Raw genomic sequence first — 10,512 nt, 5'->3', positions numbered from 1 at the left:
TTGTTGAGAGGGACAGGTGGAAGGTTTTGTCAGAAAAGCAAGAGCACTTCTCAAACATATTTTTTACCACAAAAAGTGAAAGACAAAACAGTTTTAGAAAGCAACTTGAAAACTTAAAGGAATCTTTACGATTTGGCTGCTCCATGATAGTAAGGGGCTGACACTTGATAAATGTGTATCTCCAAGTATGCTGAGAAGAGAAAGCCAGGCTGAAAATCTTGTGCCTGGACAGAAGGCATGGGCACTCTGGGGTGCAGGTGTCCATCTTTTCACACAATCAGACGAGCCCCAAATCAAGCAGGATTTCTGTTGCCTTTGGTGTTGTGCTGACAGTGAAAAGCAGAGCAGCTGCATGCACCGGGAAAGGGGAGGGAAAGAGGGGAGACTCTGGGTGGTGCCCCCGCTGCTGATCACTGCAGGGTACCCCTGGCAGTCATTTGCCTCCTCGCCCAGAGCCGAGGAGCCAGAGCTGAACGTCAAACCAGCCCAAGTCAGTGTGAGTAAAACCAGCAGGACTGGACCGGAGGGCTTCAGACTGCTGATCCCAAACTTTGACAAAGACTGATAAAGGAGTTAAACAGTGAATCACCCAACAGCAAATGCAAAACCATGCTCAGTTCTGTGTCTGTGTGGTAAAACTCTGATATTGCCATTATTACACAGCAGTACAACCTGACTTGCCACTGAGTGAGGTCTGGCTACTGGCCACAGGAGGAACTTAAATTCTTTTTCCATGTATACACTAACAGCTGAAGTCAGCTCCAGGAAAATTTTGCTGGGGAAATATCTGTGTTCTCAGCTGATACAGAAAAGTGAATGTCTGGAGAGACAAGAAATCTGCCTGCCAGCAGGGTTCCATTCATGCAGACCGAGGGCCATTGCACAGCCTGATGTAGTTTGCAAGCTGACATTGCTTAAATCAATTCAGTAAAACTGTTCCTTTTCCTGGCATTGAAAACTTCTATGTGTGTGGATAGGAGTAAAAGAAAAGAGCCACAACTTTTTTTATGACTCTTTCTCTAAACTCCTAATCTTCGTGTTCTGTCTGCTCAATGCTGACCCTTTTTGCCCAGTTAAGCACCATCAATTATTAATGGGTGGTATCAGCTCAATCTTTTATTATGATCCATATTTAAAAAAATAGATTTAATTACTATTTCCTTGACTCAGTTTGAAGAGTGTAGTAACAAAATACAATCCTGAAGCAGCAACTCTCAGAGGTGTTTGTGTTGCTCATTTTTGTCTCAATATGACACTATTTCATGACCCTGTAGCTGCTGTATTTCCAAGTCACCATTTCTCCAGTCAGGTGAAGAAGGACCTGGAATGTCTAAATGCACATAATCCTCCTCTGAGGACTAATCCCCATGAAGAACCATTGTGTGATATGGATATTGGTTATACAAACAGCAATAATTCTTTTATAGACATGAACTCTTAAGTTTGAATGTATAGAAATCATGGTTGCCTACACATCTTTCATTTGATCATTTCCAGAATGGTACTTAAGATGTTTTTTTCTCAAAGATCACAGCTTTGTGAGTTGGCAGAATCTTTTAAATTGACTATTAAAAATCTGAGGGAAAAAATCAAATACATAAAAATATTCCAAAAACTACATTCTTTTAAACGGGACAGCCAAGTACCTCCCTCCTATCAACATTTCATAACAGCTACTAAGACTCATCTGGCTGTTTATTCTGTTTGTTGAGCCAGCAAGAACTACCACCCAAAGAGGAGTATAACCCTCACAAACTGGTCAGGCCATACCAAGAGAAAAACAAAAAAAAAAACAACTTAAAGACAAAAATGTGCTTGAACAGCAAAAGGGAGAGACAAAGCTTCATTAGAAGCAAACATGGGTCTCCTTGCCAAAAAAGTCAGTTCAAGGAAAATTAAAACAGAAGGCAAAAGTAATGGATCCCATAGGGAAAAGACTCAAGGGCTGCTGAGAAAATGCTAAGGCAGCCACAAAACTGAAAAGGTTCAGCTGGTTGCAGACACAACCTCAGTGGTTCACTAAGAATTGAATTTTTCCTTTAAAGTCCTTGGGTTCTTTCCACAGCCCAACAGCAGGGCTGGACAGACAGACACTCACCCAAAGGAGAAAGGAAAAAAAAGGAAAGGAAAAAGTCCAGCCTCAAACCATCTGCCATTAAAATCCCATAGACCTTTTTCCAAATGTAGTTTTAATGTGTATTAGGTAAGGCTCTAAATGCTAAATCATCACACAGTTTGATTTGGGGCTTTATTTGGTTTGGGGTTTTAGTATTAATTCACCGTAAGCAGATATGGTGAAGGGTTGTTTTGTGGACTAATTTACAAGGATAGCCTAAATCCAAAAAAAATCTTGGACATCAGAGAGAAAAAGCAGATGAGTCCAGGTTTGTTCCTGAAGTATCAGGTGATAGGGTGGGAATGAAGAGCTTCAGTTCCTTCTCCTTGCCCATATCTTCCTTTTGCTGACAGTTGAAAGGTTAAAAACTGTAGGATGTTGTGGTACCTCTGCCAGCAAAGAGATGTTTTGCAGGAGGAACAGGAAGGGTCTTTCCAGATCCTATGGACTGCAGGATTAATGAGCTGTAGTTTTTTCAGGCATATCACATCACAAACATGAGTAATTATCATTATGACACACTTAGAAGTAATGTAGCTTTCAGAGGAACAGTTGCTCCAACTCGAAAAGGCAACAAGGTTCAGTGGTTTGTACGTGCACAGACTACAGATGTATTCATTTTTCCATCTGTTTCTTATTTGTCACAGAAAAACAGATAACTCAGAACTACTGACAGTAGTTAGAAATGTTCTAAAGCCCACCAAGCACACTGACTTTAATGTGTTTTACAGAGAAAGAGAATAGAATTTGACAAGGTCATTGATCACTTGAACCAACTCAGATCAAGGAAACATCAGTAACTATAGAGAAACATTCCCAACACGGTGACCCCAGGCCAGCACCAGTCACCAGTAAACCCACTGTCCACACCATTCAGACAACTCAATTATGTATTTCTTTTTATTTTCCTCATAAGTTTTTATGTAGTTGTGGTTTTTCCCAGCATGTTGTCAAGGAAACCCTACATTCCTGTAGCTTAGTATCCAGTTCTTCATTGCAATTGACACACCAAAATTTTGGATTTTGAGCCAGTTGATACACTGTCCTTCCCATTATGAAGGGATACCATAAGCTGGGTAGAGTTAAAATGAGACCTTTTTTGAAAGTTCACCTCTTCCAAAATGCCTGGGAGAATTTTGCCAATTAAATCTTCTGTTTATTGTTTCATTAATTATTTTACATATCAATATTCTATTATGCTATATGCTATCCACTGAAAAATAGCCCTGTAACCTGACTGGCATCTTCTTATTTAGCTCTGTCTCAATTCCACTCTTACATTACCTTTGAACAATGTTGAGTTCCTCTGACAAACAATATTTTGTGAATTTTAGCTGCCAGCTAAATCTCAAGCGGTTACAATTATTTTGCAGTTTCACACTGCTTCTATCTGTGTCATACTTTTATCTAACAGTTATACAGATTTTCACTGGCAGAAGAGGTGCTATATATAAATATATATAGAAATATGAACACTGAATTTAGGATGCACTGCAGGGAACAGGAGCTCTTCAAGCCCTGGGGGTGCCACGGTGGTGTCCCCTGCGCCCACGCCGAGCTCATGTGGAGCACATGAGTCACATCCACACTGCAGAGCACCAGGGCAGGCCCAGATCTGGTGCTTTGCTTCTCACCCTGGGGTCTGAGATGCTCTTCCACCTTCCACACAACACTCACCTGCTCCAGGAGTGCCCCAGGAGGGTTCCAGTTCTCATCTCGTGCTTTAGGACTGCAATTCTTACCCTGAGTGCCTCATGCATGGATAACTGCAGGATGAAGGCAGGGAGTGGTCTTGTGAAAGAGCACTCCTGGCAGAGAGAAGTTTATTATTGCACTGGACTGGGATTTCAGTTGTCTGTCGTGGTGAGAGGTATTTCTGTCCCTCTCTCCTTTGGGTCTCACAGAGCTTTGCTTTTATCTGTCGTCAAGGAAACACCAGGGTTTTTTCCCCCCTTGCTCATTAATGTCTGCATTTTTGTTTCCATAGCTACAAAGGAACCTTAGTGTTTTAAAATAGCAGTAATTGGATTACCGTGACTTTTTCAAATTTATTGACACCATTAATGGCTCCGATTTTCAAAAGCAGACGCCGAAATTGTATCAGCAGTTTTTCAGCTATTAACGTGTTATCTCCTTGTCCTGAAATCCTGGGTAAATGCTCAGAAAAGTCTTCAGCATCCAGACACTCACTGCAGCCAGACTCAGGCTGCATACGTGGTGCTCTGAAATTACTGAAAATAGCAATAGTAATGCTCTTTACTTGGATTAGTTTCAGTTTCTGATGGTCTCCTGAGAAGGAGTGCACAGGTTCTGTTGCGAATCTGCTCGGTATTAGCATTTTACAGATCCTTTGTGATTTGATCCCAGAAGAATAATCTGGAAGAATTTTTACAGCCAAGCCTCTAGGCAACTCAGGATGTAGGAACATGGGAAAAGCACAAAGAATTGGGAGTAGCAGCATTGTTAACAACTGGTATTACTTAGCAGGGACATAATTCATGTTTTAAGACAAAAAGTGACACTCCTACACTGTCTGTGGCTCTATGCACCCTCCTACCACCCTGAAATTGTTCCTGTGCTGCCTTCTAGCACTTTTCACTTACTTGTTACCATTGCCTATTTGAGGTGCTCACAAAGCACCATTAATTGCATATTCTGTACCCCCACCCTTTCTTTCCTGCCCCTCCTGCCCTGAGGCAAGGACAGAAAGCAGCTGAATTCACTGCAAGCATGTGCCAGCAGCGGTGTCACCACTCCTTGTGCTGAGCCCCAGCCAGACACACAGCACTGCCACACTGGAACTGGAATAAAATTAACCAGCAGCTGAAAAAGCTGTAAGAGGTGGGCAGACAGAACATCCAGAAACCACCTATTGTTTTAGAAAAACAAACTCAAGAGAGTCACCAACTTAAATCCAGGCATAGCAAAAAGGTGACAAGTGGCTAAACACAAATAAGTGTGAACAAGGAAGTCTTTTTAATCTAAAATATTAGTTCCTACTTTTCATAATTGATTTCAGTGCAGCCTCGAGGCTCAGGCATTCTATTACCATAGAAACAGTATCCTGTGTCTCTGAGGACCTGCTGTAGCTGTGCTGTTATGGAAACAGACATCTGAACAGCTCAACTCATGTCTGTGTTCCTGCGATTGTGTTTGTAAGGATCCATTGCTAAATTATCCTTTCAGGATTCATTTTATTAAAAACTATGTCCATGGAGTACATGGCAATTTAATAAACTCCTCAAGGCTTCTCCAAATTAAAAATATAGCAATGGAAAAAAGTATATACATTAGAATTACCTTGCCCCTTCAATAATTACCAACCTCTCCTAATCCCTACAGCAAAGGTTTGGGGGAAAGATGGGTCTGTCCTCCCCAACAAACATTAATAAAACTACTTCAGGAAAGCCAATTCTGATGTCATGTTCTGTGCAAGGACTCCTTCACACACCCATCCTATGTGCCAGCATGGAAATGAAATTCAGAACATAAGAAGGTACAGGGGAAAATGTGGCTCACATGACTGAACTGGGAATTCTCACATTTTAATTCCAGGTGAACCATTCTTTGTCTCAGAAAAGCCATCCGAGACAGATTTCAGAAAAGGTAACATGTGAGTTGGAAGCTCAACTCCCACTAATTTTTTCCTGCGAATTGAGTCCTTAGCTGATCCTAGAAAATCTCCTCAACGTTTTCATATTTGTAACATCTGAGATACTACTTCTTACATATTTCACTAGCGTTCTGTGGGCATGAGTATTTTGTATTTTCTTGAATAAAGCCATCAAAGAATCAGGAACAGAGCTAAAAGGTGCTGTTCAGGTTAATAGTCAGCTGTAAAGAGCTTCCTGCCTAATTACAAAGATTTTTCTATGTAGTTACTGCAACTTAAGACTGTAAAATCACACTTTTTATTTTTATCTTCTTTTTCTTTAATCAAAATCATCCACACCAAGATGGTCCTTTCCAACCCAAACCATCCTAAGAAGGTTATATCCTATCTCTTTATTCCTACACCAAATACTGGTTATTACGGCTTGTAAAGGGAACATTTCCTACCACTGAATATCTGAATATCTCTGATTACAATAGCATTTTATATTGTTTAAAGAAATCACCCAAACATAATGCATTTGTAAGTATAATTCAGATACCTCCACTGAACTTCAGGGAAGGAGGAAAATAAAAGCTACTCAGAAATGTGTCAGTTTTGAAACCCAGGTCTTTTCCCTTCTTGAGAAGGGATGCAGTGATACCTCAGCAATATCATCATCATCATCATCATCATCTATTTTTTTTTTTTCTTTAAAATATTTACAGCCTCTTTTATCAGCAAGGATTAAGATATGTGACACTCTGAAACACACATTTATAAAGTGAACAAACTTTGATTTTGGAGTAAGCAAATGAAATACATTTTATTCGTTGCTGATACTAGGCTGTCTCCAAGTTTGTGATTAATGAAGCTTTGTGGAGGCTTTTTATTAATATCATCATTTTCCCTAGAAGTCTCCTTGCCTGCTGCTCCCCCCACTGATGATCTGGCAGCATGGATCCCTGGTCTGTCTGCTCAGGAGTGTCCAGCTGATCACGCAGTATTTGTTTTTCCTGTTCCTATGCTACTCTTCCCACTGCACATTTGGGAGTTCCTGACTTTGAAGACACAGAGAATGCACATCTTGATTAAAAAGAGCTGTGCTCTTCATCTTACATTTCATAGACTTTTATTTTCAATAATTACTGCTTTGCAATATTTTGTGTATTTCAGAGAGCTCCTGGATACTCAGAATTTTTCACCAGTAGAAAGCGCCTATAAAACTTCTTCTTATTTCTGAGCATGAAAACCAAACATTGACACTAAGAACCTTAAACTCCATTTTTGCTGTCTTATTAATCATGAACCTGCTGGATATCCTATTGATTCAGTGCACTAGAACGGATATAAACATTATTTACTTGCAGCAACTTGGAAGTGGTTCCTAAATTACTCAATTTAGAGGAAAAAATAAATTGAGGCAGCTAGGTAGAAGGTGCTTTAATGTACACTGTGCAAGATTTAGATATGAAAAATTGCATTTTAAATGGTTTTGTGAGAAGAGTAGTCAATGCTAAAACTACTTACTCCTTTTTAAAATATTTTTAACTTCAGTTTGTAGCTGTCTGTTAACATTTTGGACTCTGTTCTCATGTAACAGAGAACATATATGCATCCTCAGGAGATGGATTAAGTAGAGCTGACTTAATCACACTGGGGTACATTTGATGATTTCTCAGCGCATGGAATTTAACTTTTCCTTTTTTTATTTATACACGTGGCTTATTCCTTTTATTATTGCTGAAACACTAAGTTGCAGACAGCTTCGTTTCAGCAGCACATTAAGTCTAGGCAGTGCAACGGTGGAAAAGCTGTTTTCTCCCAAAGGGCTAATTAATCATCACTAATGAAGCTGTGCTAACTAACAATAATGAGGGTGGTGGAAGGCCTGGAAGAGTCTGAGGGCTGAGTCCAGGCTGTGAGGATTTTACTTGCTGTCCTTCCTAAGTGCAACCCACCCAGGGCTGGTCTGCAAATGGATATTTAACAGCTCATATGTTCTTGTAATATTTACTAAATTCTTAGGTCCTCTTCAAGTTGTTGCATACGTTTCACTCCAATTTTCTTGGTCTGTGTGTAGCAGGTTTGTACAGGCCTGCTAAATGTGTTTGGCTTTGGATCAGGACAGAATGTAGTGGAGCTCTTTTGCAGGATTTCCAAGATTATAAGTATTCCCACATATTCCTCTCACTTGCCCTAAGTGCTGTAATATTTCACAATAAAAAAAGCCCCATGGCCTGGAGTGTCAGAGAGTGGTTACAGGAAATGCAGATTCAGACATTTTATGAGGCTGGACTCTGATAGATTTGATCACACCATCCCATGGCCTTTGATTTTGACTTTTCCTTAAAGGAATCAATGACTTACATTTGTGAAGATTTTATGGAGACTGCTTACTTGACAGTATAATATGTTTATTAGAGCATACCATGAAAGAAACTACTTTTGTCCCAGCTGTGCATGAAGAGTATTCTGTTACTTTATTTGCATGGAAGATCTTTGCATGATGCTTCCATCTTAAACTCTCCTATTCGATTAATATTTTTATTTCTTTTTCTTTTATAGTTTATCCTTTAGGCTGGATGAAATCAACTCATGAGAACCCCTCAGAAGGCTGTTTGGAAAAGAGAAGTATTTTCAGTGAAGCTACAAACAGGAAACCACCAGATAAGATATTAAAAATTTAAAACAGTCAGAGCGCCTCATCCCCAGAAGGACAAGGATCATTTTCAGGTGCAGTTTTTGACCTCCGTGCTCGCTGTTTCCCTGTGAGTTGTCCGTCCTGTCCAAACACCAACATTTCTTCTCAGCTTGGGGTTGGGAATTCCCACTGTCAGGCCCAGATGAGAGGCTGGGACTGAGCCTTAAGTTGCTGTTCCAGTTAAAGATCTGAGGACTGTGGTCCCAGAGAGGAGGACTTGTGCTCTCAATTGCTGAGACAGGATCCTCCCTCTGCAAAGAAGTAACAAATACAATCCCATCACTAAGGACAGCAGAAATACTCTCAAATCCAGGATCCACCTGTTCTCTGGCCCACAAAACTTTGAAGGTAAGAGGATTTAATGGCTTGCCTTCATCAGAGCTGTGTGGTCAGCCATGGGCACGTGAAAGCCTACGTGCCTCGAGAGTGTTTGGTTCATAACTGATGCGATCATTGTCTTGGTGACAGTTGAGATGTCAGCACTGAGTGGCCACTTCAAAGTGCGGTACTTTGTGTATGACAAAGTGACAACTGTTATTTCCAGGTTGTGGTTTCTTTAAACCATGTCCAAAGATAGCTGATGGAGCACAAGCTTTCTAAAACAAAGAGTTTGATAGAAATTTCGGATACGGGAGCAAGGTCTGAAGGCAATGAGTTATGTTTGTGATTTAATACATAATTCTGACCGTGACCTGTTGTCACTGGCTCTTCAGGCTTTGCACTGAAAGTTGCACCCAACAAATGTTTGAGAGCACAGTGTTTTTATAAGAACTGTTGTCATCTTTTGAATTGCACAAGGATCATTGTGAGAAACATGATTATCTCCAAACAACACAAAATCATCAGCATTTTCAAAGTACTTTAAAATCTGTGGTTTTGTCTTTAATTGTGCTGTTACTGTGCTTGCTCATGAGTTGTGGGTGATAACATGTGATTATCATCTGCCTACTTGATCACATGCACATTTGTGATGCTTGCAAGAGCAAACATTATCTGGCTGGGATCTGTCACATTCTCAGAGTTTCAGAGACCGTTTCCCAGACAACGGGACAGTCCCCTTCATCCCCCAGCCATGCACCAGCGGGGACCTGTGCTCAGTCTAACACCTGGTGGCAGCTGCTGCTCACACTCCTGACACAGACAAGATGTTTGTAGAGCCACAATCCAACTGCCTGAACTCTGCAAGTCAAGGAAACTGCACAACTTAAATTAAAAAGTCAAAATGAGTCAAACAGCACCTACCTTGTTACAAATTCTGAGTCAGTTTTTAAATTGAAACCAGATCATTCCTTGCCAAAAGCCATTTAAGGGCCATGTACTACCTGTTTAAGATCTCTGCTGCCAAACATAAAAGCCAAGCACAGCTGTGCAAGGTGGTAAATCATTTCTCTGCGGTAATTTGAGTGTGTTAAAACAAAAGAGCCCAGAGGGCAGGTGGAAGAGTGAGTGTCAGAAGCAGCTCAGGCCAGCTGGGTGGGATCCTGTGTGCAGGGCGTTTACATCTTGGATGTTGTCAGGTGGGGGAGGAAGCTGATAAGAAAAATAATTATTTGCATTCAAATTATATAAACAGTGCCAGAGCCTGGTTAGTGTAGGCAGTGTTAGACAGAGTGTTTCCCAACTGCAGGAGATGTATCACACGCTGGGTGAGGAAGGTATATGAGGCAACAGCACTCTGAAGGTGTGCAGCTCTAAGCCTCCTGGCACATTTTATGGCAGAAGAATAAAATAAAAAGGATCTGGAAATCAAATGTTTGCCCCAGATCATTCTATTAAAAATGCACATTTTTAATATGCCCTAACTTAAACTCTGTGTTGTGAAGCAAAGAAAATGTCTGGGTTTGAATTTACTGGGGGGAGGGGGGCAGGACACTGGTGGGATTTTGGGCAGGGTTCTTCAAGGTGTGCAGGGGTATTTGGGGAAGGGAAAGATAGTAAATGGCAGGTAACAAAATCCCAGTCTCCCCTTGATGCTTGTAGCTCAAATCAGCTAAAACTGAGCTGCTGTAGATGCAGCGCAGCAGTACCACCATTTAGCAGTTCAGATCCCAAGCTGTCCTTCCACACCAAGTGGCCACAGGTTTCTGAAGATCTTATCAC

Source organism: Hirundo rustica, chromosome 16 (assembly GCF_015227805.2).
Source record: "Hirundo rustica isolate bHirRus1 chromosome 16, bHirRus1.pri.v3, whole genome shotgun sequence".
Classification (NCBI taxonomy): domain Eukaryota; kingdom Metazoa; phylum Chordata; class Aves; order Passeriformes; family Hirundinidae; genus Hirundo; species Hirundo rustica.
This window is presented reverse-complemented; position numbering follows the sequence as displayed.